This window comes from Agrilus planipennis, unplaced genomic scaffold (assembly GCF_000699045.2).
Source record: "Agrilus planipennis isolate EAB-ADULT unplaced genomic scaffold, Apla_2.0 scaffold2, whole genome shotgun sequence".
In the NCBI taxonomy this organism is placed as follows: domain Eukaryota; kingdom Metazoa; phylum Arthropoda; class Insecta; order Coleoptera; family Buprestidae; genus Agrilus; species Agrilus planipennis.
This window is the reverse complement of record NW_020442464.1, coordinates 708,537-731,027: the sequence shown is the minus strand read 5'-3', so window position 1 is coordinate 731,027 and position 22,491 is coordinate 708,537. Positions and strand designations below refer to the sequence as shown.

At 34.2% G+C, this 22,491-nt stretch overlaps 1 long non-coding RNA gene across 1 annotated transcript in view; it reads left to right on the top strand.

Moving 5' to 3' along the window:
• The window catches only part of LOC108733580, a 95,446-nt gene extending 80,558 nt beyond the window's left edge, over window positions 1-14,888 (top strand). The window contains exon 3 of the long non-coding RNA XR_001937249.1: window positions 14,811-14,888. This is a non-coding gene — a long non-coding RNA (uncharacterized LOC108733580). The remainder of the gene's footprint in view (window positions 1-14,810) is intronic.
• The last annotated feature ends 7,603 nt before the right edge of the window (window positions 14,889-22,491 follow it).

The window sequence follows — 22,491 nt, the reverse complement described above, 5'->3', positions numbered from 1 at the left end:
CGCAGTAGCTGACGAAACGTCTGGACAGAATAGTTCACTTAGACCAAGGCCCTATAGCCCGAATCTTCATTCTACTATGAATTCCGGCCGTGGAAGCCTTTGTTCTTATATTGTATACCGAATATCTTTATAATGTGCTTACATAGTGTTTCTACGTAACGGGTTTACAAGCGACATACTGACCTAATTATAAAGCGGAATTCGATTTATCATCTTTGGTTCACCTCATTCCTGCAATAATGCTTGGTTAAGTTACTCAATTTTGAATAGTCTTANCTGTTCATTCTCTTTTTTCGAATCTGACATTGACTTTTATATAAAAATAGAAAATTTACACCTTACATCAACTGTTTGTTGAATTGACTTGATATTTTTATAAATATTATTAATGCCGAGGGAAATATTGTGCTAGCTAAGACTGAATCAAATACAGTTAACACATTGAAGTACCGAATCGTCATCATATATTGTCATTCAGCGCACATAAAGCTGATTTATGACCGTCTGCATAAAACGCTGACGCTTTAGATCTGATCAAAGAAGTGACCTAACTGTATACCGAATAGTAGAATGAAGATTCGGGCTATTGGGCCGTGGTCTAAGTGAACTATTCTGTCCAGACGTTTCGTCAGCTACTGCGGCTGACATCCTCAGTGGTAGTGCTACGTTGACAACGTGAACGTAGATTATATCTCGAAGTCTTGACAGCGACTCAACTCGCGTTGTCAACTCAGCACTACCACTGAGGATGTCAGCCGCAGTAGCTGACGAAACGTCTGGACAGAATAGTTCACTTAGACCACGGCCCTATAGCCCGAATCTTCATTCTGCTATGGATTCCGGCCGTGAAAGCCTTTGTTCTTATATTGTATACTGAATATCTTTATAATGTGCTTACATAGTGTTTCTACGTAACGGGTTTACAAGCGACATACTGGTATTATATCAATCACAATCTTATTTAGTTATACTTATTATAAAATTATTAGAAATATATTCTTGTTCTTCTAATAGGCGGGGTTACGTGTCCTTGTGACGTTATACTCCAGTCGTCGCTTCTATGATTTACATCTGTTAATTACATTGTTACTTACATAATGTTATTTTAATGTTGGACGAATTAGATAGTGAACGGTTATTTCAGAGGTGACGTGTTTTCGTCTTTCAGATTAAATTTTCACGTGTACCAATTCGTCTGAAAGCACACCCAGCCAACTTTGCATAAAATTAAACATAAAGAGTTCCTCTGCAAGCTTACATAGTTATCCAAACTGTCACGAGGGATTTTAATTAAGCGCTTACAAGGTTTTAACGAGACACTTTTTTTCATTTTCGCTCTGATAATTTTTGCTTACTGACGGAATTAAACTTTTGAATTTCCACTGGATATCTCTACCATTTTGTATGAATGTAAGCTAACTTTCTTATTAGATTAACAGAATTTAGCATTTTCTGTAAATGAAGCAACTCTTTAAAATCAGTTGAAAAAGTTCCACTTGTATATTACTAATTAGAACAGATTTTTCATAACTTTTATTTATTTAAGATCGTTAGGCGCAAGTATATCTATAGCTTTCAAAATGTTGTAGTGGTTTTAAATGGTAAGACTCTATAAGCAATTGTGGTGTGCTCAACCGATGACCCATGGTGATGTAGGTACTTACTAAAAATCCGTTCGAAGATTTTAAAAATCGATGTGTACAATTTTTCATAAAGTTGAAAAAATCACCGTTTGTAACATGTGACTTTTGATCATTTGAACGACCGCAGTCCCACCAGTAGGTATTTTTAAACCAAGTATTAAGGATTACTTTATACAAGGTCAGTTTTGTTCAAAGTAACTTACGAACCATGACCTAAGGGACATCAATATTTGGAAGAACTTTTGAGTAGAATCGATTAAACAGTCAAGCAATTATGTTTCCATGCTATGTGTATGAATAAATAATGGAAATCCTTTTTTAATATTCGTCCATAAATGATGAAGAAATGAGGTGTTACATGCAAATGATGAGGATATCATGAATAGATGTTAGAAATTAAGAGGTATTAGAAAGAATAGGATAACAGAGGACTCTATGGAAGTCAATAAGAAATAGGCGAGATAGGTTAGTAGGACAGCTTCTCAGGCACGAAGGTCTAGTCAGAGACATATATTAGAGGCAGAAGCGGAAGTTAGGAGTAGAGATTATAAATAGTTAAGGATGTGGGATGTTCTAGTTTTAGGGAATTAAGAAGATTAGCTGAAAATAGGAAATAGTGGAGGTGCGTGTCCAACCAGTCTGACGACCTTATGATGATGAGTGATAAGAGTATCAGCAAGGTCATCAATTATGCATTTGAAGAGTAACAAAACATTTTCTTAACAAAAAGTGTCAAAACGTTTGATGCTCACTGCCTCGGTCATCTTTGATGTTATTGTATAAATTGTTGAAGTCAAAACTGATCTTATAATAACAGAAATAAATCCTGAAGGTTTGGTTAAAACATTTTGGTGAGACGGCGAATATTCTGTTGGTCGAAGATAATATTCCCATGAAACAAACAATGCTGTAGAAAATGTCCTTTTCCGCATCTAGAGTACATTACAATTAACCATGGATTATGTCCACTACGAAATTTCGTCCAGCCATAATTGCTGAAGTGGTTGTAACTGTAGTATTAGATTAAATACCTACAATTAGGTAACAGTTAATGAAACATTAGGCTTAACGTTTCACATAAAACTGCAGGGACAATAAGAGTACAGTAACGAATAGTACAAATTTTTGAACTCATTTTGTTGTGGATTGAACAACACTTGTTAGTTCAATAAAATGAATCACGTGTAGTGTAGGTAATGTAAATAAAATGAATTGTTGGTAGACGTTTTGAACAAATGAAAATTGAGTTGTTTCTGCTTTGCTAATAAACAAGAATGTTCGTGACGGTTATGACGGACAGTCAATACGTGTATTGCGGTCGATTTGATTGCTGTCTTGCACAATATTGATCAGTATTCCGACAAACGAAGAAGGTTTGAATCACGTCCGTGTTTCCGCCAGGTTGCTTTTCTTCCAGCTCTGCAAACATTCGTTTTCTTATGAAATCCCTCAAGACATTCGTTTTATAAGGCTTTTAAAGGCATCCTTCAGAAAATAGATCCGGTGACAAATTGACCAATTCGCATACACAAAACCCTTCTTTGAAAGCATGTACCATTTCGTATGAAACATAATTAAAACTTTTCAGTGGTTTATTACTAACACGGAATTGTGTAAGTACAATATTTTAGGTTAAGTTACAGTTAAAAAAAATCCCTGAATTCAATTATAAATCAAATACGTATGTTCGGGCAGAATTTTGGGTCGAAGGTTCTGTAGGTACAATGCAAAAATAATTTTTATTTTCACAATTTTGTAATTTGTAAGTGAAAGGGGAAATTTACTTAAATATGTACAGTTATGTGGTTCTTACTAAAGTCATGGGCGGTCACTTCTCACCCTATGAAACTCATTGTGCACCCTATAAAAATCGACAAAATTTTTATTTTATTTTTTATGATTCCTGCTATTCCTGGCAAAGTCATTTCGTTATCCTCGAAAAACCAAACATTCGATAAGCCACACGTCATCCTAAATGTATTCAAATTAATTTGTAATCTATTTTTCTGTTTAACTTACATTATTAGTACCTTCCTATAATTCGTTTAACATTTCATTTTTCTTACGTCCCGCATGACTCTAGTTTTCATTCTTTCCTAATTGCAATTCTATGATTAGCTTCTTCGGTGATTTGGGACTACATGCTAATTTATAAATTTAAATTGCTTCCTTATTTCTTTTTGTAAATGTTAACTATTCTATAAACTATAGCCGAAAGTTACTTCTTCTTTTAAATTTAGCTGTATTGTCTGCAGGGTTGCCACTTTGTATGAGGAGAATAATTGACTCCACTACCAATTAAGAGACATCACTTACGTTTCTCTCATTAAACTGCTTCGTTACTTCCAAAATTTGTCAGTTCTAATTCTACTAAGAAGTTACTTGATTTCTAATCGAATTACCGATATTAAAACCTTACAGTGGCGGATCAATCGGGCGTCTACCCTCTCTAGAAAAATTTGCTAGGTGTTACACCAATAAGTATTTGATGGGCGTATGGTAGTAGATACCTACTGTAGGCTAGGCTCTATCCGGGTTTCAGACCATATTAAGCCCTCTATCGCTAATCAGTTTGAATATAACATGCAGTTAAATAGTGATAAAACACTAATAAATAAATAAAAAGCTTTTATATTGCAAATTAACAATGTAACCATTAGGAACAAATTGGTAATTTTTTTTATATATTTAATATGTACAAAAAAGTAATTTTCCGTGCCTTGAATTTACGTCTTTAATGATTCGATTAACCAACCGTGCTTTTTGTTTAATTTATTGCCTCGCTTTTTTCTTCGGCAGAAAAGAAGGTTATTATTTATTAAAGCTGAGTCCAATACAATTTCAACTAGATTATAAAATATTCAATTTTGGCAGACCTTATTTTAGACATTTTACGAGAACTTTTAGAAATGCTAAATTATCAAAAATTTCCTCTTATTTAAGATTTAAATTCACCATTAGAACAGTATCTACTCATTAATTTTTCGTTTGAAATCTTCTATTTCCAACTGCTATCCAGAATAAGCAAGGAAAATTATATAGTTAAACCTATTTAGTAGGTATATAATAAGGAAATACGACCTAATAAATGTTGTCTAAAAGGAATCAGAAATTGAGGCCTATTGATACCCACGTAAATACAGACCAGAAAACAAGGTGTATCATTCTTTTCAAAATGACGATTGAATGTAGGAAATTGGTGTTTAAAAGAATGTAATTTTATAGGCAGAAAACTACAACTGTTGTGGAATAATTAATTATTTTATGATCATTAACTTCTGTTTCTGCCTATAAAATATATCTATAAGTACCCCTTCATGTCTAAAAAGGTGTCCTATTAAGCTATGTTACCAACTTCTTACTAATTTCCATAATGCTCTCTGTTGTCCTACTCTTATAGCTCCTCATTTATATCCACTTTATTTGTAACATCCTTCTACAACTTCAGATCTTTTCTTTTCCACGGCTCCCACCGCTCACGTTTCACACCCATACAGTGCCGTTCTTCAATAATCGTTTTCGGTATTCCAAATTAACAGATCTCGAGCACAAAAGTGATTTATTTTTGGTAAAAGCAACTCGGGCCTACGTTATCCTTTGTTTTAAATCTTTAGCGCATTTTCAATTTTGAGTTATCTGACTCCCTAAATATCGAAAATCATCGACTTCTTGTAGTTGTTCGACTCCTATTTTTATTACTTTTACATTCCTTACTTGTCAATATTTATGTTTTATTTTTATTAATTTTTATGCCGTACCCTTCCACCAATACCACTTCTATTCAGTCAATCATTCCTACACCCTTAAGTATTTTTAACATCTTTTCTTATGTAACATTGTCAAAAGCTATCTTTAGATCAACAAGTCCAGTTGAGTCCATTTGGCCCAGACGATCTTACGATGATGATTCTTAAAGCCAATTTGGCCTCACGTGTTCTCATATGAACGCTAATAAAGGCTCATACTAATTGAGCTTCATAAATCATAAGAAGGATGAAGATTACCCATTTGAAATAAGTTATTTTTTTTTCAAATGTAAGGACTAGTATCGTAGTATCTCAATTTACCAGTGCTGCTCCTTCAAAATCCCGCTTAAACATTACTATACTGTTGTTAATTATTTTTCAACATTAAATTGTCAGATACGTTCACATTTATTTAAGGAGACATTAATAGGTAAGCCACTTAAGCGAAAGTAATAATTTAGAAGTACATATACCTGATATATGAAGTTCCACACCAATTCTTAATAAAACTAAATCGAGGTACGTTGTCGACACCGGTAAACTACGTGACTCAATTTGAAATTGCTTAACAGAAACAGCAAAAGTGTAAGAGGTGAGATTCGTGAAGAGAAAGAAGTAAAAATTGTGGAAATAAAGAATAGCAACGGGACGACGTCCAGAATTCGAAAGCGTGACCTCGTGGGTCATTTGTAAAGGATAAAAGCTTTCCGTGTGAAATAGTGCTTCCTTACAACCAAGGTCTAATATAAATTCGAAGGCTATTCAGCGGACGTACAAAAGATACTAGTTCAAAAAATATTATACATCAGTCAAAGCATCATTAGAAGTAAAACTTGTTATGATAATATGCTTAAACTGTCAAATAAGAAACAAAAATACAGAATGATGATGAAGGGAGAAACTTTAAGTACTGATGTACATAACTAACAAAAATTGTTTATAAAATACAAATCTACGCAATATTTATGTAAGCATGTATTAGTACACGATACGGCGTCGATTTTTTTTTTCATATTATTACTCAGAAAGTAAGTGATATTTGGTGTCTCTATACATTTTTCATCCACTCGTTAATTTAACGTGTTCAGGGCGGAGATCTTGACACGCGGTCCAATTTTTTAAAAATGCTAAGTTGGGCCGTCGGCCAATTTGCACATGGAATCAATACAATATGGCCAACAATACAAGTTAGCCGTATATGAATAAAATAAAAAAAGACATCATTGTTTTAATTTAATAACTGTGTATTTATATCGTTAAAGTGTCAAAAGTTGTTAATAAAATTGATAGAAATGAACAATTCGAATGTACTAGTCTATTTTTTTTGTGTCAAATGTTGAAATAAAGTTTGATTGAAGGACACACATAAGTACATGTGAACAAATACCTAAGTATTATAACAATGTTGCAATATGTTAACCGATGGTACTGAATTATGGTGTACAAAGTTCCGAGTTGTAAATTCCCTAGACCTTCCAAAACATTGTATTTTTAAATTTTCAAATTGTATGACACTTTCGAATCTTGCATAAAATAACAAAAAACCGATTGTTCAATTTTCAATATTACAAAAAATCACTACGAATTAAGTAATTAACTTAAACGATCAAAGCTATTCCTTTTATACACTATATATATTCCCTCATAGAAACTGTTTTATTAGTGTTGTGTGAGGTTATCACCATTCCTCTGGCTTATTTTATTCCCTCTTCATCCCGAAAAATTAATGTTTATCCAAGCAAACTATACCATTCCGATTCAAATTCTTATTAGGGATGGAATTAAAAAAAAAACCTTCTTACTGGACATCTGGAGTAATAAAAAGAATTTCAGATTTCTAGGTTCATCGGTTTAGGCTGTGCGCTGTCTGTCACAGTATTGTTTTATAAATACGTAGTGTATAAAAATGTAGTTTTGACGTTTCTTTATAGATTACGCAATACTGCCCAATATATTGTAGGCCGCTATTTTATTAAAAACTATCTCACCTGTTATGTGAGCTTTGTGACCTACAGATATTCACTAGTACAGAGCCAATTGCTTGAAAATTAGCTGGTTATTCATAAATTTTCATATCATCGTTAATTTGACATATTCAGGATCTTGCCACTCATGGTTCAAAATTTTTGTAGGCCAACTTTTTTATTCATTTTCATATTGAATGATCTTCCGATTCAAGTAAAAAGCAAACTGTCGATTATACATCATTAAATTGACGTGCTTTCCAGTTTCGACATTGAAAACTGCCCATTTTCCGGTTTTCACAGATATGACGTTGTTCGTTACGTTAACATGAAGCCACTGACATAGTTTCAGACAAATGTTAATATCTTAAAAACACGGCGCTATACTGTCGACTAAAATTCCTTATTGTAGAATACAAAGCAGCACTCATTTATATTAAAAATAAGGTGTCAATGTAGGTCAGTCATGAATTTCATTTTTGATAGAATTGGAAGGAAAACGATTACATTAAAAGGATCCTCGAAAAATACATAAAAACGGCATCAAATAGGGAAAGGTAAATTTAAACGAAAATACTTCTTTTATAAAGAACGAACCGCATTCCCCAACGTAAATTATATGAAATGACACAATTGAAAAATTTTAGAATATGCTTATTGAAGGAGAGAAAAAATGTCCAATCTTTTACATCACTACTGAAATGTCTTGGATGTGTGTCTTCGAATTCTCATTTCTTAAGAAATTTCTTAACGCCGATCGCCTTTACCACAACCAAACTTTACAAAGTAACAAACACATGTAGGAAAGGTCACCGTAAACTTTTGAAGCTCGGATTCCGTTTCAAGGGAAACGCTTTTTTAATCTTTAGATGTATTTCTTTAATCGTAACCACATCAACTGAATTAAATGTCATTACATATAGTATGAAAAAATTCTTATCATGTTTATACACATAAAATATACTAGGACAATTTATTAATTAAAGAGACAAATTGATCTATAAAAAAATGATTCGTGCATGTTGGATCACAAGTTAGCATTATTAGAATGAGCTCTGATGATAATTTTAAATTAAATAACTTGTTTATAGTTTCAAAATTTCTATTAATTAGGGTTAATCTTTTCTTATGCAGACATATCTAATTGAATCCTTAATCAATTTAATCGACTGTCTTTAGGTGTGCATTCATGGTAATGCTTGATGCTAGGTACGTTCAACTTCTACAGGTTTTACTGGAATCAGCACGGTCATTAGCATAGTTAAAGCAATTATCGATTTTAAAATGCGCAATGTTGAAGTTAAAATATTATATATTTTTATATATAACATTAGTACTACAATATTGTATACATCAATTATAATTATTCATTAAACAAATGTCTTAATGAATAAACTAATTATGAGGTAACAACAGATGTATTTCATAATCGCCTCGTATTTACTCTTGTATACTTTTTTATGTGGCGAGAAAATTTAAAACTGATTACGTGACCGTATTTGAAGCTAGAATTTTGCTACTACCTCCTTGTTTAATATTTAGAACAGAGGGATTATCTCCTAATGTTCTTTATTAAATTAATATGTGCAATTTTTAAAGTAGAATATGTGGACTGTGGCAAAGGAATAATTATTAATTATGTAATTTTTATTCCTTAAAAAGAGTTTTTAACCTTTCAAAAATCAGGAACGATTTCTTAATTTGCAATGGTAATTTTATTTTAGGTGAAACTTAATTTTCATGTTGAAAGCATAGATTGCCAAATTTTTTCAGTTAAATACTGCCTTGACATTCAGCTCATAGATTCTTTTCCTCTCTTGTTATTATTCTCTCGGCTTTAAATTGCTAACGAAAAGTAATTCTCGATTTGATGTCGTCGAGAAATTGATTCGCTGTTACTCTCTAAACATTTTCGGTATGATGAAGAAACTGAATAAGATCCTTGGCAATATTCTCAACGAGCGCCAGGGGTCCCGTAAGATTTTTCCGTTTGGAATTAGGGTACCGTACCGGTTTATACGTAGACGTTTTAATTTCGGTCGTAGCAATTCGCCAAATCTGTTGTTCGTCGTTGACCAGCGCATTGGTCCTTTTTGCTTCTTTTTTCTTGAACTGTTTCTGACGAAACTTTTCTTAATGTTACCCTTTCGCTCTGTCGAGCACTGCGTTGTCGACACAGTACAGTGTCAGGAAAACCAGAAAATATGAAATTAAGGTTAAATTGTATTATAAAATCATATACGAAAGAGAATGAGATATTCAGAGAATTGGGGTAAACAATCTCTTCTCGGGATGTTATAGATTCAGAAAATGCCGCCCAATGGAAATGATACGTACAAAAAACATACATCAATGGTACAACATGTCCCTATAGTTGGTTTAGTAAACATTGGCTTTCTCAAACATGAGTAGTTTCTACGCCTTTGTTTATCATTATCATAAGGTCGTCAGTACTAAGATTGGTTGAGCTAATCTTCGTATTTCCCCAAAACCAGAACAACCAATATCCTTAACTATTTGCGAACAGTAATTTAATCTAGGTCTACCCCTACCCCTACTAACTCCCGTTTTTGCCTTTAATATGTCTCTGACTAGACCTTCATGCCTGAGAAGGTGTTTTATCAACATATCTCATCTACTATTTCTTATTGACTTCCATAGAGTGCTCTGTTCTCCTATCGTTTCTGATAACTCTTCGTTTCTGACCTTCTCTACATACGGTACATCATTCGCCTGTAAATCACATTTCGAAGGCTTCTAACTTTTTCTTTTCCGCCGCGCCCATTGTCCATGTTTCGCACCCGTACAGTGCCGCACTCCAAGTGACTTCTTTTTATTGAAAGCGACTCAACCCTACGCTATCCTCTGCTTTATATTTCTACTACTCCTTCCGTCCTGACTTATCTGACTTCCTAGATACCTAAAATCAGCCACTCCTTCTAATTTTTCGTCACCTATCTTATATTCCTCTTTCCCTAGTTTTTCTTCCGCATTCCCTTATATACCAGTATTTTTGTTTTACTTTTATTTATATTCATACATACTGTTTTGTCAGTACCGCCTCAATCTTATTTAAAGCTATTTCTAACTCCTCCTTGCTGTATATACTATGCAATATTTATACTGATACATAATTACTTTCCATACTTAACTGTTTTGTCTCAAATTAAGGCCCTCCTTATCCACTAACTATACTGTAGTTCTGATTTCATTTTCGACATTTTTTCTTTTAAAATTACTGTGTACTGTGTTGCGCCGTTATCTGAACTCGAAAGTACCACGTCAAGTTCGTAAAGAAAATGGACTTTCCGTAATAAATGACAGTTGTATGAAATTCTTGCCGAACGGCGAGTGCTTTCCCGATACGACCTTTCCGTTACATTTTCATTTCTTAATCCGGATTTGAAAACAAAGGACTCGGAATAGTCGACTTATACAGATATACTGCTTTTAAGCTAGAACGGCATTATATAAAATGCGATTGGCATTTGCTAATGTATCAATGATAAGAATATTACAAATATCCGTCTCGCTTTTACATCGTTCGCGACTTTACAGGACAATCCTGACGAAAAAGTGCCCATGAACAGAGGCCTGGATGTGTGTATACATTTCGCTTTTTAATTTTTCTGTTAATTTTTCTACTTTCACATAAAATACCAAGAACGAATTGTGTCATTAAAGAACTTAAAGAAAAGTAAACGGTTCTATATGAAGGTGCAAGGAAGTATTTGACTGTGTCACTCGGTAGTATGCCTCAGATTGAGTGTCGATTACTAATATTTTGAAAGTATCGACTCTATACTGGCACTGGCCGCACTACTCTGGTAGTAGCAGACCTAACTGAAGTAGAGGCGTCCCTTCACTTATAACGACTTTTTAGTTATAGCGACGTTAGTTGAACTTAAAGAATAGAAATTCATTTGAGCTTAGTGATCTGGGATGTAACGCTGATTTCGAATATATGTATCGTAACTAGTTAGTAGCAAACTAGGGATTAGTGCTACAAATTTAAACTAAGGATAGGCAGAGCTGTGGAGTGGGAACTGTATGTCCATAGGTTGCCGATGGTCCTTCGAGCCGGATATGATTCAGTGACCGGGCTCGATATTCGATACAAATGAACTTTGTGTGTTAATTGTGTTTTATCAGTGTGTGAGTATAGAAACTTGACGTACGTTTAACGTTTAAAGAAATAGTGGGAACTATTTAGAGACTGAAAAATAGTGAGACTAATGTAAGTCGGTGAAATGAACTCAAAATTTGACATTTTACAATATCACCAATGTGAAAAAACTGCGCCAAGGAAATGGAGTATCCTGAATCAAAATCCTTTAGATGTCGAAAATGCGCTTCTGGTATGATTAAAAACTCAAAGAAATCGAATACTTTTAGGGTTCTGTACCTCAAAAGGAAAAAAAGAACCCTTATAAGTCCGTTTGTCTGTCTGACTGTTTGTTTATTTGTCTGTTTCTTTTCAGGAACACGTTCAGGTATGAAGTTGAAATTAATAACAAATACTCAGATGTACAATCCCTTGCAGCTGTGAAAAAACCAAAGTGTTGTGTCGTTGACACAATTAAAAGATACAGTCGTTTGTTTCGCATATTTCGATATTCGGAAGGGAACCAAAACCCATAGGATACTTCCCGTTGACCCAGAATCATGAAATTTGACCTTAGGTTTTAGTTCAATTTCGTTATTTTGCAAAATAAAAAATACTTATTTTATTTTAATTTATCTTTTGCAATCAAAGTTTATTATGGAGATAACTATCTAATAATAGGCTTAGTGTACGTATGAATGTGTATGTGACATGGTATTTGTACAAGCGTATAACAAGCGGATCGATTTTGCAAATCCCGATCGTAAGACTGAGTCTGCCTTTAGAAAGCTGCAAAATCTATTTACATCTTACATGGTAATGGCATTGATAATGCACAAAAGCGATCAAATAGCATAAAGGGGAACCTACATCTCGCCGTCTCAACATGATGTTCGAGGCTGGCAAACAACCATATCTTCGCACAATGGCTGTATTAAAGGAACTGGTTGATGCGGTGATGCATTACCGTTTCGAGTGAGATTGTTTGATCAGCTTCTAATTTGATATAGAAGTAGAGTCACCCTCTGGCGTCGTAGACACGACGCCGACGGCGATCTCTCCTTCCACATTACCACGTACGGGTTCCTTATTTACGAGGTACGGCGTAAAGAGAACAAGGCAACAATCTGCAAATAATAATTCTGTACGAAGAATTTTTGTTAAAATTACATTTATATAGTAAAACTAAGAGAAAATACTACATATTTAATAATAATAGCAACAACGTGCAGTGTTCGGGATCCACACAACCATTTTCCCAATATAAAATAACAAATAAATAAATATTTTTCGAGAAACCCGCAAAACGTTTGTTTTGTCGCGGAACTGAATCCAAGGGAAATTATTTTGTTGAAAATAAACAACGAAGATATCAAAACGAGAATTAACTTTTATATTTTAAAATGCGGAAAACAAGACTACTTCATTACATGTTGCGCTTACTACTACCTATTACTGACTAAACTAAAAATACCAAATTTTACTTATTCTTATTTCCACCACTATAGGTAGACTAAACAAATCAAACACACAAATGCTATTGGGCAAGACATCACAGCCCCCAGCGCGGCACTTGCCTTTGAGCTAGGCACCGCTCGTATCAAACAAACACATGCAAAAAAAAACAACTAAATCTTTACAAATTCAACAACGTTTAACCTTTTTAAAGGTTTTCGTATCGATACAATTTTTCCGTCAATGCTTTCCTTTAGAATCTTGTTTTGTAAATCATGAAGTCATACGCAGTTCCAAGACACGATACCATAATAGGCCGGTGACATACTTGCGATTTCGCCGAGCGCCACCACTCCAACGCCTTGACGTAACTGCATTGCAATGATGACGTACTTGCGACTATACCGCTTCGTGACTTTGCTTTCTATGCAGTTTCAAATTATTATCATTAGAGGAAATTCGTACGGTGCATCCCATTAACCCCGACTATGTTAAATACAATCGAAATTGTATATAGATATAGCAACAAAAATGATGAAGTTCATATAGCTGAGTTTCATACTTTATCTGCAGAATTAAGGAAATGCAAGGAGTTTACCCCATTTACAATGCCAGAAACTGTTTGCATTCCTCTGGGTATTCTCATCTTTACACAACAAAAACAAAATCTGGTAAAATGCAATAAAGTTTAACCAAACAGAAGAACAAGGAGATTTTGTTGCACAAATATAAAATTGGAATTCATTTATATTGTATTTCATGAAGCATCTTTTGAGTAAATTCATTGATATCATTTCCGATTTGATTTGAAAACACTTTATATATATATTTATAACGTGGTGGTTTCTTCAGATAGAATTCAATGGTACTTTTCGTAAATAAGATGCGGAAATGTTGTGATAAGAAAACATAAATTTCTTGAATACATTTTTAACATTACCTACAGAGTAGAATTATATGAAAATCCGGCAAAGTTCTTGATTAAAGAAAATTAATTACATTTATAAAAAATAATATGACACTATATTCCACTTATTTGAATGTATCCTGTAGGATTGAGTATTGGAGGATGCGGCATGACATGCATATTTAAGGAAATTGCAATTGAATGAGTAATAAAATCTGCAGAACGGGTTGATAAGAAGTTAAAGTAAGACAGGATTACGTAATTCAGATTTTCACACTTGTTTTCCACGACATCTCCATAATAATTCTACAACCCTACTTCCTCAGCCCATATTTTACTTTTTTATCTGTATCTTTAAATCTGGTTTCGCATCATGTAATCTTCTGAGCGTAATATACTTGATACGTTACTTCTAATTCGACCAAGTTTCGTCTACAGAGGTAGAAGAACGTGACATGTCCAAGTTTCTCTCACGACAGGACGAATCTTGCTAATCCTATGGTTTACGTAAGAGAGCTTTGTTTAGACAGAAGGGACGACTAGAAACATAAACATAGGGCGCGGTAAAAACTTGATAAAAAAGTCTGTATACACCAGCCTACGCGAGGTTTATTTTCCGTTTTCATCAATAATAAATTCATGTCACGCCTAAAAAACTTGCAGCATGGTTCTGCACGAAATCAAGGAAATTGCGTCAACAAATATCGTCCCACACGTTTTCCTTGGAATGCTTTCGGTTGCTATCGCATTCTACAAAAGGTTAGACGATGGGCATTGTTATTAAACCTTTTAATTTAACAGGATTCAACAAAGAAACTTCATTTCAATATATGCACATTTTTAGCAGCTCAATGTGTACTGCAGTGAAACCTTCAGATTTTATGTATTTTAGGCATTGGTTTAACCTAAAATCTTACACTCCCTCAGTCAGGAAATTTTCTTTATATCGGGGTGATATCATATCTAACATCTTTCTACGTCTTCTTTCAGGGTCATCCTCAGGCTTTTCTTGTGTGCATCCATGATCCTTCTTACTAGATCCATGGATTAATCGAAGCAAGGATTTAGCAGGGTAAGTGTTTAACTATTGAAAACTGGGTAGTATTAAAAACACACCTATTGTATTATGTTAATTGTTTACTAATAATGTACCACACTGTATGACAAGAAAGTCCTTTTGCAATTTTGAAATTGTTATTTTGAACAACTAATCTTAAAAATGCATTCTCTTCAAATTATCTACAACAAGTGGGTATTATATGCTTCTAGTCACGAAATACGATTAAGTATAATACAAATCAGTATTTATAAATATACTTTCTTTAGATAAATATATTCTTGTGTGGTCCATGTACCAAATTAAATACTCCTTGGATAATGGAAATGTTGTAGTTTAGTTGTAGTCAATTTTTACGTCGACTGTCGGAAATAAGAACAGCATCATTTGTTGCATTTTGAGCGCTTTTGTTATTAAAATCGACCATTTCGAAGTTACATGAAAAGTTACAACTCGCACAGTTACACTCCATTTACTGTTTCTGGTTAATCCTAGATGCAGTTTGTAGATGTTCGTAGATGTAGACCGCGCATACTTCGGTCTTAAGGGAATGACATTTTTATTGCTAAAAGCATAACCATAAATCTGTACAAGGGCCACAATCACGTTCACCTTAAAAATAAATGTGAAAATATCGAGACAACGAGACTAAACGAGCAACGTAAACCGCAGAAAAGTTTTATGGGACCAAAACAAATGATTTTGTAAGTAAACGGAAACTTTAGAGGATGTCGTCTAACGCATTTACTATTTGCGCAGGCTAATGGTTAAAGTTATTGAAACGTCACCAGGAATTTAATTTCTTGTACGACTTCTAACGGTTTCTTTAATCCTTCGTCTGTTATTTTAAAACCACTACAAACCGAAACCAATGACTTGTGAACATATTAGTCATTATTAAATCGAAGAAACTGTATTTTATGGTTCAACACATTTCTGCAACTTTGTGTTATTGGTCAAGATAAAATGACTTTATTTCGAAAACCATAAAGTCCAACAAAGTAAAAAAATGTTGGTTTGTATACTTATGGTTTTATTTACATATAGGTATACCTATTTAATCCGTATATACATATGTATATGATTATTTTTGATTACGTATTTAAAGCAGCGCTGTCTCAACTCTCAGGATGCGAACTCGTCTCAATTAGAAAACTGTGTCTACCGTCGAGTCCACAGCCTCTATCTCTGAACTCGTGAACCTGTTGTATTTTTTTACTGTCATAGTCATAGTAGAGAAAATAAAGGACAAAAATTGTCCAAACAGTCGATTTTGTTTGCAGTAAGTCGGATTACTGGTGTTATCGGCGAATGTTGAGGATGCCGTGGATAGAAAAGGTTAGAAATGAAGAGCTATTAGGACACCTTCTCAGGTATGAAGGTCTATTCAGAGACATGTTAGAGGCAGAAACAAGAGTTAGGAGAGACAGAGGCAGACCTAGATTAGATTACTACTCGCAAATAGTTAAGGATGTGGGATGTTCTAGTTTTAGGGAAATGTGGAGATTAGCTCAGAATAGGAAAGAGTGGAAATGCGTGTCTAACCAGTCTTAAGATTGATAACCTTATTATGATGAAATCGAATCGAGATGCGGTTTTCTGCATTTGATTCCTGAGACCGTCTATACAAACTTTGTGAACATAAGAGATTTATTTTATTATTTATCTTCAAATATGCATTGCCAAATTGTTATAAAAAAACTCGGTCGGTAATGATAGAAATCAGTCCAATTTTGTTACTCGGAGGTTGTGAGAATCGCTGAACACAAATGTGCAGTATGTGCAGAATCGATCGGGCTTACTGCACAAAATTTTGAAGATTCAGTGCTTTATTTTCTCGACGCGACGCTGCCGACTCATCCTAATAATGGATTTTCGTTCGCTGTGCGTAGGCAGCTTCCGTTTCATTCTAAATTTCACTTTTAACCCCTCGGCGAGAGCTACAAGAAAATCCAACGTACAAGCAATTTATATAACAAAGAAACAAATTATACAGAGCAAGAGATCTGTTAAAATAAATATTATAATTTAGTCTAGGTAATTCACCTATTTCGAAATTAATCTCTAGATGAGCATATGTGCTTATATGCATTATTGTACCTGCATTTGCATGACTCCGAACTAGTCAGTAATTGAGATATAGGGTTGAACCCTTTAGTTGGTAGTCTATTATGTAGCTGAGCATATTATTAATTAGAGGGATGCAGGTCGCGGTTTAGAGCTCGCCGTATCTTAAGAGCGCATTACTATGATTATTCCAAGAGATAATTGTGTAATGCAATATGGAAAGCCACCAAAGGTATGACAAATACATACCGATATCCACATTTATTTGACGTTTACTCTATACCACAATTATAATTAGTTTTGGAGGAAACTAGATCAAACATCTTTTTGACATTCGCAAAGCTATAATTACAGCACAGTAGGTACGTTTTCTTGTAAATTATGAATATTGTGTAACAGTGGGGATAAATATTTATGCCTATTTCCATATAAGTTTAATGTTATCATTACACTGATGTAGTTGACTGTGTTTAGTAGTTGACGACGACTTCTGGTATTCATCTAATCTGATAACACCATTGGAGTTTTGCACTGCTTTTTGTTTTTCTTCTTTCAACTTTATGGAAAATACTTAGAAAATTCAGCTTTTATTTTAGCCTCCTATTTCAAATCGTATAAGAATACAGAGGGGTCCACAACAATAGCGTTGAATTTGAGTTAATTTCTGTATGCTTTGCTTCTAACAGTAGTTGAATTACTAAAAACTGGACACATCTATATTTTCTTTCCGCAACCGTATGAACGTGTCGGAGCGATATCGAAAGTTTGACATCGATATCGGCTATCATATATCGGTGTCCGATAACAATATTGTATCGGATAATCATTTTCGGCATCTGCCTAATGGGAATTTATTTTGGTGTGAACTTTCCAATTTATTATTGTAAATATATCTGTTACTTGAAATTATTGTAGTACCTACTGGTCAAATTTTAAAAAATTCAATATAAGAGAGAACTTTCACTTCTTTATGCTATTGAAGTAATAGTATAAGAAAATGATACATACGTTGGTACGTTTCTCAAAAATAAATTGCCTTCCGTTAATGTATATTTTCGATGTTTTCGTTTGAACTAAAATAGTATAACCTATAGAAGTCACACAACAGTATTACTACTCTATTGCTTTATTTAATGCATGAGTGCCTGTATTGGTTGNTGTATTATATTATATTCAATTTCTAGTTATTCGCCCCCGCTACAATAATATTCACCAGTTTACCTGTTCATAGTTAGAGTTCATAATACATTAAGATTCAGACGTTCAGATTTCATCTCAAAAAACAAGTAAGTTTTGTTCCAGTAACCACCCAAAAATATTTTTCTTTGTTGGACGAATTTGATAGTTATAATTTAGACGTTGAAGCTTAGTTTTTAGTGATTAGAATAGAAGTTCAATTAAATGTTTTAAATAAAACAGTGAATTTTTATTCTTCATCGAAATCACGATCCACTTTTAATTAGTTGCACAATATTAATTTGGCGTGCAACGTACAACGTTTGTACAAGAGAGAACTTTGACTTCTTTATGCTATTGAAGTAATAGTATAAGAAAATGATACATACGTTGGTACGTTTCTCAAAAATAAATTGCCTTCCGTTAATGTATATTTTCGATGTTTTCGTTTGAACTAAAATAGTATAACCTATAGAAGTCACACAACAGTATTACTACTCTATTGCTTTATTTAATGCATGAGTGCCTGTATTGGTTGAAAAAGCGAATTTAAATTCATGAGAATCAAGAAAGATACTATTAGAAAGCAGAGGTTTGTTAATTTTAAATTCAAAGGAAAGAAAATTCTTTTACGATCGAACGAAGCTGTTCGAAGATGGCTCTCAAAAACTTTTGATGAGTAAATATGTATGTCGTTCTTTCTGCGGTAACATTTTGAATTTTCTTTAATGAAACAGTAAATTAAGGTAGTGGTAAATTCGGTCGGTCATTACGACAGATAGAAGAATTCATTAGATATATTTCATTTAGTTTCTCTAGCGATGTGCCCCTTCCAATGTCTTGGATGCGCGTTGGCAAAATCGTAGGTAGGGAGAAAAAGACTCATTATACTTTCGAGTCTTGTTCATTAAACATACTTTTTCATACAGTACTTGCCAAAAGTTTTGTTCAATCATGAATATTAGAGCGAGTCGAAAACAAGCGTTGAAGCCTTTAATATGTTTTCAAATATAAATAAACATCTCGTTGATATTTTCAGTAGTAAATGGTACCAATAACAACACATTTGAGCAAGGCAATTGTAGCGGATAAAATGGTCAATTTTTCCGTACAGTACTGTACGGATTATACGCTCCTCACCGGTTAAGAGTTTGGTCGAGAGTTGTCTCCTTCCTTTTCTGGCCTAGTGGTGTACTTTACTACTTTGCGCCGGTCAAACTGAAGCTCACATCGCTACAAAAAGTAAACGAAGTATACGTCAAAATGTACATTCGTTCGCTCGGTTCAAATCTACCGTAAATTGAGTACGTAAATTCGATCGGAAAAATTGCTTGTATAGTTCAGACGATCTAAATTGGCAAAGTCCGCAATAAATTATCTGTGAGAATGGATGTATCTTCTTTCTTGTTTCAATTTGAAACTGTAGTCACTTGCTGCGTTTTGACCACGCTCTTGTTAAGTTAGGAAATGCTTCATGAGTAGTACCTACAGACAATGTGAAAAGGGATAACCGAATAGTAGTAAGGGGTGGAATCGTTAGAGATTGCTTAGGTACGTAAAAAATCAGAGTCGGCTTTATAATTGCCTGCTTGGAATTACATATATCTATAAACAAACGTCTTTGCTTTCCTAAATTTCTGAGAATATTGAATTTTCTTTAAAGTCCGATGCTGGCAATATGCTCACAGTCTGCTTGTCTGCATCTCTTTCCGTTACACATTAATCGGTGCAAATTGTTTCTTTTTCTTTATTATACTTCATTTACTTTCTCTAGCAATGTGCCCCTTTCAAAGTCTTGAATGCGCGCTGGCAAAATCGTGGGTAGGGAGAAAAAAGCTCATTATACTCTCGTCTCTTGTTCATTAAACATACTTTTTCATACAGTACCTGCCAAAAGTTTTGTTAAATCATGAATAGTAGTGCGAGTCGAAAACAAGCCTTAAAACCTTTAATATGCCTTCAAATATAAATAAACATCTCGTTGATATTTTCAGTAGTAAATGGTACCTATAACAGCACATTTGAGCAATGCAAATGTAGTGGATAAAATGGTCAATTTTTCCGTACAGTACTGTACGGATTATACGCTCCTCGCCGATTAAGAGTTTGACCGAGAGTTGTCTCCTTCCTTTTCTGGCCTAGTGCTGTTCTTTTCTACTTTGCGCCGATCAAACTGAAGGTCACATCGCTACAGAAAATAAACGAAGTATAATGTGCGCTGCAATTTCTACCTGACATCTCTTGTCTATGCTTACGATAATTCTTACAACGTCTGTTGTAAATGAAAGTAGGCGTTCTGTCAGCAACCGCTCCAGTCTAGTTAGTAAGTTGAAAGAAGAGAGTCTCTGTATGAGAGACTCGAACGATAAAATTGTTAATTCAGAGATTCGAGTCTCTCGTTCAGAGATTGGATACGAAATGAGGATCTCTCTATGAGCGACTCGAGTCTCTCTTTCAGAGACGCTAAACAATTTTTTTTTGACAGTCTCTCGACAGTCTCTCTCAGCGACACCAGAAAGACGCGCTGAGAGACGGAGACTCGAGTCTCGCTTTCAGAGAGTCTGAGAGACTGAACAATTTTACTCGGGTACCCACTAATTACAAACGGAGATACAAACCATCTTAATAATACTTGCATAATTTCAAATTGGAACAACAACGGTCAGTTTTTTGGACAACTTAGAATTCCAGCAGGCGTGTTTGGTATTTTTAATGCCCATAAGATATTTGCATAAGAGACGAGGTCTTTGAATTTTTTCTTCAATAACCAAGTGGCAGAATATTTTAATAAACAGCAACTTGTGGCAAGACTTGTCATCGTAATTTTATGATGAAGCATTAGAAAATTTTGATTACAAAAACAATTGGCCTTTGGCGTCTTTACAATCATTCGCAAACGAAAAATGAGAAATAAAATGACAGAATGGAAGGGTAGAATTCAGTCAATTTATTTCTAAACCAACCAACGTCCACGTTTCAGACGTTATCCCGACGGTGTTGCTTCGCAGACTGCCATCAAATGACAAAAAAGGTCTCACTGTGAAGATACAATACAACCAGAACCGTAATTGAATTTTGTGCAGGTAGACACGGATGACTGGCTTCCACCTAAATCAGGAAGCTACTGGCAACATTCGCTTCCTGAATTTCGTCAAATCAAATTACCAACGTTCGTGAAGTATTAAGTCCCATTAAATTCACTTATACGCAATGTTCTCAGAACGTATCAAAATATGGACGTTCTTAGTAGCATATGGAGTTCTTTGTGATGCATTTTAAAATTCTTTTCGACATAAATTGGTTTCTACTTTTCTATTCATCTTTATTATGCGATATATATATATTAGAATAAGTCTGGAATAAAATCCATCTAATGTCAAGCCTTACAAGCGAACGCAAAAAGATATGAGTAGGTGTATTTGTATATGCCAACAATTTATAAAATTAAATTTCAGACATGACTTTCATTGAACAACGCCGTACTCTAAAGCAGTCAAATAATCATATTCAGCTGAATTACATTTGGCATTTTAATTACGATTAAGATGAACTACTTTGGTTTATTTAGAAAGACATTTATTAAAACAAAATTTAAAGAAACGAAAATAAGATAAAAACAAATATAAGAGGAGGTGATAATAAATTCGTTCATTTTTGGATGAAGGATGCATACTGTCATCGCTACTTTTTAATCTATACACCGAAGATGCGATCAACATCATTAAAGACAGTACAAATGTAGCGATAGATATTCAGGGGCAAATGATTAGTATGCTTAGATTTGTAGATGATGTAGAAGTATCAGCATCTAGCAAGGAGGAGTGAGAGATAATTTTAAATAAAATGGAAGCGTTATTGACAAAACAGTATTGTATAAAAATAAACAAAATTAAAACAAAAATACTGGTATGCAAGGGAGGAACAAGTAGGGAAAGAGCGAATGTAACTATACATATAGCGCAGGGTCGAGTCGCCTTCAATAAAAAGAACTCGTATGCAGGCGAACGATTAATTAAGAAATTCGAAAAAGATTGTTAAAGATGTATGTTTGGAGCGCGGCGCTGTATGGGTGCCAAACATGGACGGTGGGCACGGCGGAAAAGAAAAGGTTAGAAGCGTTTGAAATGTGGTGTTACCGGCGTATGATGAGGATACAGTGGATAGAGAAGGTTAGAAATGGAGAGGTATTAGAAAGAATAGGAGAACAGAGAGCTCTGTGGAAATCAATGAAAATAGGCGGGATAAGTTAGTAGGACACCTTCTCAGGCATGAAGGTCTAGTCAGAGACATATTAGTTGCGGAAACAGAAGTTAGGCGGGGTAGAGGTAGACCTACATTAGATTATTGTTCGCTAATAGTTAAGGTAAAGGT